Below are 6818 nucleotides of genomic sequence, written 5' to 3'. Positions count from 1 at the left end.
CTTTAATTTGTGGAGGAAAGTGTAATTAAAAAGGGTCTAAGCTTTTTTTCTAAGAAATGGAGTGTTGGTACTTTCTAAATAAAATAATTGATGGAACAATAATTATTATATATAGATCTAATTAAAGATTGAACTTTGGGTTAATGTTTTAGCAACTTATGTCCTCCCATCTACATTAATAATGAATTTTTTGGGGGTGTGACTTACCCTTTTAAAAATCACTTCCAGCGTTTATTTTTACTTATCATATCTAAACTTGTACTCATATAATTATTTTATCACATTATTCCAATTAATTGATGCTTATTTAGGAGTATTAGGTTTTGAAAATTAATTTTAAATAATAAATAAAATATGAGGAAAAATAATTATTTCCTTTGTTCCAATTTATGTGGCATTTTTTATTTTTCGAGAGTTAAATTATTTAAGTTTGACCGATGATTTACGTATTGCATCTTCAAATTTTTTGAAATGAAATTTATATATTTATAAACTACTTAAACAGTACTATAAGTCACAATAATTGACAACTAAAGATATTTAAAAAATGTTTGAAAAATTTACAATTAAAGATAGTTATGTTTGAATTTTAAAATTCAAAAAATACTGCATAAATTAGAACGAAAGGAGTATTTATTTTTGATACGTTTAAAAAAAAATCTACTTTGAAATAACGGAAGTAAAAGTATACAGAGGGCAGAGTAGTTAATGACATTAATTAATGATGGTCAATATTTATTTTATTTTCTTCCAAACTTTTCTTAAAATTAGAGATAGTTGAAAAAGTTATTGAAGAGATCAATGCATTTAAAATTCGATAAAAAGTTTGTCTAATAATATTTGTTCAATTTATAAAATTAATGAATAATTTGAAACTTAGTTTTTAGTTTAATTTTATCATTAATTATAGTTATTCTTATTCTTCTATTTCATTTTTCAAGACAGTGTGTTTATTACTCCATCTGCTAACAATAGTTGTTCACTATTGACTTGGCACACCCCTTAAGAAACAATAATAAATAGGGGTAATCTTACTATATTATCCTGTGATTTTATTAAATTTTTAATGCTATGAAAAATATGTTAGATGATAAATAATATTTGATAACAAGTGTTAAATAGACACAAAAGGTAAATTATCTTTTGATTTTCTAAATTGGACAAGTATTGTTGGACAATTATTTTTAGTATAGTAGACAATTATTGTTGTAGGGATTATATTCAAAGAGTGATATAATAAAATTATCCTTCTATTTATAATTTCTTAATAAGTGTGCAAAGTCAATAGTGAACAAGTATTAGTGAACGGAATGAGTATTATAGTGTACTAATTTCTCATTGAAAAATATTGTTGACTATCCAAGTGAAGGGAATACTTTTGTTAAATTACTAATTTTAATAATAATAATATTTCAAGAAATAAAGTTGTTTAAATTTTCAATTATCGAAATTGGGTAATATTTTATAAATAACAAAGTTATGTTTTATTAAATTTTATTTTCAAGTACAATACTTGATAAATACTTATTTCTATCAGATATTTATATCTATCTAAATAATTAACCTCAAATATCAACAAATCAACGAGAAAATACAAATCAATTAATCAATGATTAATTATTAAAAAAGTGTATACGCAATCTTATATTCATATTCTGAAGTAGTTTCAAAATGTTGCAAGTAATTTAGGTATATATAATTATCATCAGTGTTCTCTTTTTCTTTTTCTTTGAAAAAATGAAAGGAACTGAACACATTTAATTCCAAAAAGAGATAGAATTAACATTTGATTTGACTCGATGCAAACCGAACCGACAAATCGGACTTATTAACCATTAAAAAAATGTCGTAATACAACTGTTAAGTTGGCTTTAACTTGATCACAATTAAGAAGATAATAGCCATACACCTGTATACACAACTGTTAATTTGGCTTTTAACTTAATTACCATTTAGAACACGACAAAATCCAACTAATTATCTCATCCTATATAGGGACAATCTAACTTTTCTTTATAACCATTTATTATTTGGAGTCCACTCATCTAACTAATTCAGATTTATCTAATATGAGGTGCTCTCAATCAAAAGTTTCTTCATTTTTAAAGCTCAAATTTAAAATTTTTAATTACAAAATAGAAAATCACATTCATTCTCCATGTTTTTTTGTTGGTGAGTGAGACGACAATAAAAGTTTTTTTTTTTTGTATAACTATATGGTATGTTTGGAAGGTGCTTTAATTTTTTGATTAATTCAGATATTTTCTATACATATAGAACTTACACAAAAGAAGTTAATCGTTATGTTTCCTACAAGAAATTTCTTCATTCCTAGCTAGGATTTGAACCTGATATGTATTATTAAAAGTAAAAAAGTTTCGTTTATTTCATTGCACCCCTTGATAGTGATCAGACAATAATACTTATTCTAGCTAGATATTTCTCCAAAAGGTGATAGGTTAAATTAAATCCAGAAAACAGGAGATAAGGTTGGAGGATTCATAAATGTGGTGAGAATTAGAGTATACATAAATGAAAGAGGGGATGGTGGGGAATTGATTTGAATTTTTCTGAAGAAAAATCACATGGGAGATGTACATATAATATATTGAGAAGTCCTTCTCACTTCTCAGCTATAATATATAAGTGCATCTGTCTTATAGTCCATGCATGTGCAGGGGCGGATTCCAGGGACGATGGTGTTCACTCAAATTTATTTAGTAAGAATTATATTTTTGCATATATAAAGATATAATGTATATATTGAGGGAGATTTTGAATATTTGAAATTAAGACTTGATATTGACTAGTGAATTTTGAGATTCGAAATTATCTTGAGGTTTCAAGTTCAAAATTCAAGGCTCCACGCACCTTTTTACGAGGGCTCTTGTTGCATTTACTCAAAGGTGTCACGTGACTTGGACGTTAAAAGTGGAGGGCCTAAATAAATTACTGTTGGATTTATGTCTTAGCACTAGTGAGTACATGAGGGGACCATTCTAAGGATTAATTTATCTTCAAACTTTTAGACTATGATAGATCAATATATTTTAACATGTCATAATTAAAAAATTCATTATTACAATTTATATATTTTTAATTTTAATCGATTTCAAAAGAATGTCTGCTTTTTATAACTAAAAACAATTTACTCATAAGAAAATAAACTTATAATCACACAAATCTTTAAATTTTTCATCATTTAATTTTCATATTTTGAATCTAGTCAATTATTATCATAAAAATTGAGACGGTGAAAGTGCTACATTGCCTTAATTCACTTGTTATAGACAGATATACTTGTAATATAGCCTCTAACTTTATTTTTAATGTGAGCCAGATACATACATATAATATTAATTACTATACATGTATATAATTGAACTACTTACTTTATAGGTGTAAAGAGAAAATAACAACCATAATTTTATGTTTTGTAGTGCATACTACATATAATTTATATTGCATGACGACAATCTGGTAGGCAAGATATATATGTGACAATTATTTCCTCATTAATTTAATTTCACGTGACTACAAAAGAATTTAGATAAAATGATTTTATCAATCTATAACAAATATCTTTAAGATTATCCTAGCTAGCTATATACTATATACAATAAAATTTTCTACAATAATTTGTATAGTTTTCTAATTACCATACAATAACACATCTTCTCCTCCTCCTCTCTCTCTTTTTTTCAGTAGAAATATTGGAGGGGATTATAAAGTGAGAACTGAACTCTCATCGACGAAGTAAAAATTGAAATAGTCAATTAACTAAGCTACATACTAAGATTTACCTGCTCATATGCTAACTTCGATTGTCATACATATAGCTCAATGAGTTGATTCAGATGTTCACTCAATTAACAATTATTATCTCATGATAAAATCACTTCTTCTTTTTTTAATTTTAATTTTAATTTTCTTCGATAAAGAAAGTGATTATTGATTAGCACCTTATTATGAAACTAATTACTAAAAAAAAACCATTACTATATTTAGTAATTAATTAATTAGTGACAGTAGGATTATGATGGGATCAAGTTAAGTAATATATGCATGCATAATAAAGGCAAAGCTTGTAGGCTGTGGCAATCAAGTGTAACACTTTTTGACATAATTTTATATAATTAAGTATTTGCATTGTATCAAATCTAATTAATGATTATTATCAATCTTCAATGGGATTTGGACCTGCTAAACACAGCTAACTTTAGCTTAAAATCAATTACAATTTGATGGTAAAAAAATCCATAAACCAACTATGTTTTAGCTGTTTATAGTTCAGCTGCATCATAGCTGCCACTGAGCTTTGGTTAATATCACATGCATGAAGGTTTAAATAGAGAATTGAAGAATTAATATTTAGCATGCTAAAAAAGTACTACAACAACATTATTTTAATTAGATGGGAATTTTAAACTTCTGTTCCCCTATGAATATCAAGTTTAACTTAATTTATTAGATGTCACAATTGATAGTTGGCAATGAACATATCTATATTTTGTATTCCCTCGATATTAATTTGTTTGTCTTATTCTGATTTGACATTATTAGAAAATAAAATTTACTTTTTATCTTGTAGTCTTAATACGTGCGGAAGGATACTATTTAATTTTCACTTGTATGTCATTTGTTGTGTAAGGATATTTCAAAGAGTGTAAACAAATTATTGTATTCTTTGCTTTAAAAAAATTTGATTGGATGATCAGATTTTTTCACAAAAGCTACTTGCAACCCATTATGAAAATGTTTATATGTTCCATATATAACATTAACAACTAAGATACACACAGTAGCGTATGTAGAATTTTTTAAAACTAATATCGATATTTATAGAAGGAAAAATATATCATCGTAATATAAATAGGTTATATCCTTGACTCATTGATTTAAACTAATTTTAAGTTAGAAGAGATCTACTTCAAACAACAAAATCAGCAGTGAACCAACACGTCAATAGATAGCTTTTGTCAAATAATGACATTTCGTTTAATATATATATATATCTTTATGCATAGTATTAAAATATATACTTAGTAAAATTTTCGAGGAACGGGGTTGCTTGACACCCCTAAAAAAAATGTTTATTTTTAAAAAATTATGTTATGGGTTGTTCTCTAGTTGTTTTTCAGTTTATTTTCTTTTTTCTGATCAATTGCTGATTTAGATTTAGATTATTGGTATCCGATGAAGACCAGTTCCGAATTAAGCATATAAAGACGAAAACAAGTTCTGAAAACTAATTAATTTAATCTCATTAATTAATCCTTAATTTTGTGATTAAGAAAGTAGTACTATAAATCTAGTCTTGATTGAAGGGGAAAACTCAACAGTGTCACATGCTTAATGAAGCAATCTCATTAACAAAATGATTAATTGCAACTTCCAAAACACTGTTTAATTATATGCATTGATACAATTGATACATATTTTTCCCTCCGTTCCATTTGATTCTTACGTTAAAATAGATTTTTCATTTTACCTTTAACATTAAATAATTATTTAAAATAATGATAGTCAAACTTCAATCGAGCATAAATAATAAAAATAATTTAGTAAAACAAACCTAAAAATCTTGCTACATACTCCACTACAACTTTTGAGCATATATATACTCCCTTCGTCCATCTTTACTTAGTCATATTTGACTTAACATCATCCTTGAGAAATAATGATAATTTTACTATGTCACCATTATTGAATATAGGTCATTTAAATGTGGGCGAGTGAATAGTACTCCCTTCGTTCCTTTTTATATGTCACATTTTTACTTTGCATTTGCATTAAGGAATGATGTAACTTTATCCTTCTACTCTTATTTTCTTTTTTTGGAACTCAAGTTTTCAATCAATGAATATAAATTAATTTATCTTGATTAATTAATTAATTTAACCAATGAACATGAATCATTTACTTAGTTTTTCTAAGTTGGTCAAATGTATATTTTCAAGGCTAATAACTCACAAGGGTAAAAATGAATAATATGATAATTTATGTATTGATTTTATGAAATAACAAATATTATGGATCAACTATTTATATAAAGGGATGACATATAAAAAAGAACGGAGAGAGTGATATTTAATAACAAAAATATAATAGACACAAAATAATAAAATAAAATAACTATTTTTAATATACGTAACAAATAAAGATAGATGGTGGAAATATCTCTTTTGTTCCATATTTGAAAACTTAAAAGTCAAAGCATATACTCTAATAGCAAACATTAATTATTGAGACATGCATTTTCTGCCTATCACTATGAGTAGTCATTCGTAATCACGAAGAGTTGTTATAAACTTGAAGCACTAATTAGAGGGAGAAATGCTAATTAATCGGTGATTAATCTCAATCAATTACCTTAAATACATCGAAATTAATAAATAATTAATGAGTATTGGTTTCGTGGTACGGAGAAGCCAAGAAGGTTTAATTAGATCTGAGAGTAGTGCAAGTTTTTGAAAAATAAAGTTTATTGGCTCCAAATTTCATGCTCTTAATTATGCTTATTTGGGACCACAAAGAGTAAATACTCCATCCGTTTACTCTGGTCATTTATCACTTCTCTTTTATTACTAGTAATAAAGAAAGCCCGGGCGCTGTCCGGGCCCAACATTAATAAAGTTATATTGTTACTTTCTCCGTCCCATATTAGATGAAAATCTTACTAAAAATTTTTTTTTCATATTATTTGAGCACTTATTAAATTAGGATAGAATTAATTAATTCTTTTCCATTTTATCCCTACAATTAATATGACCATTCCTATATTGTATGTGTATTTTTTGTAACTCATTTCAATGTGC

This window comes from Solanum stenotomum, chromosome 7 (genome assembly GCF_019186545.1).
Source record: "Solanum stenotomum isolate F172 chromosome 7, ASM1918654v1, whole genome shotgun sequence".
Classification (NCBI taxonomy): domain Eukaryota; kingdom Viridiplantae; phylum Streptophyta; class Magnoliopsida; order Solanales; family Solanaceae; genus Solanum; species Solanum stenotomum.
Note: the sequence above shows the minus strand (reverse complement) of the source record.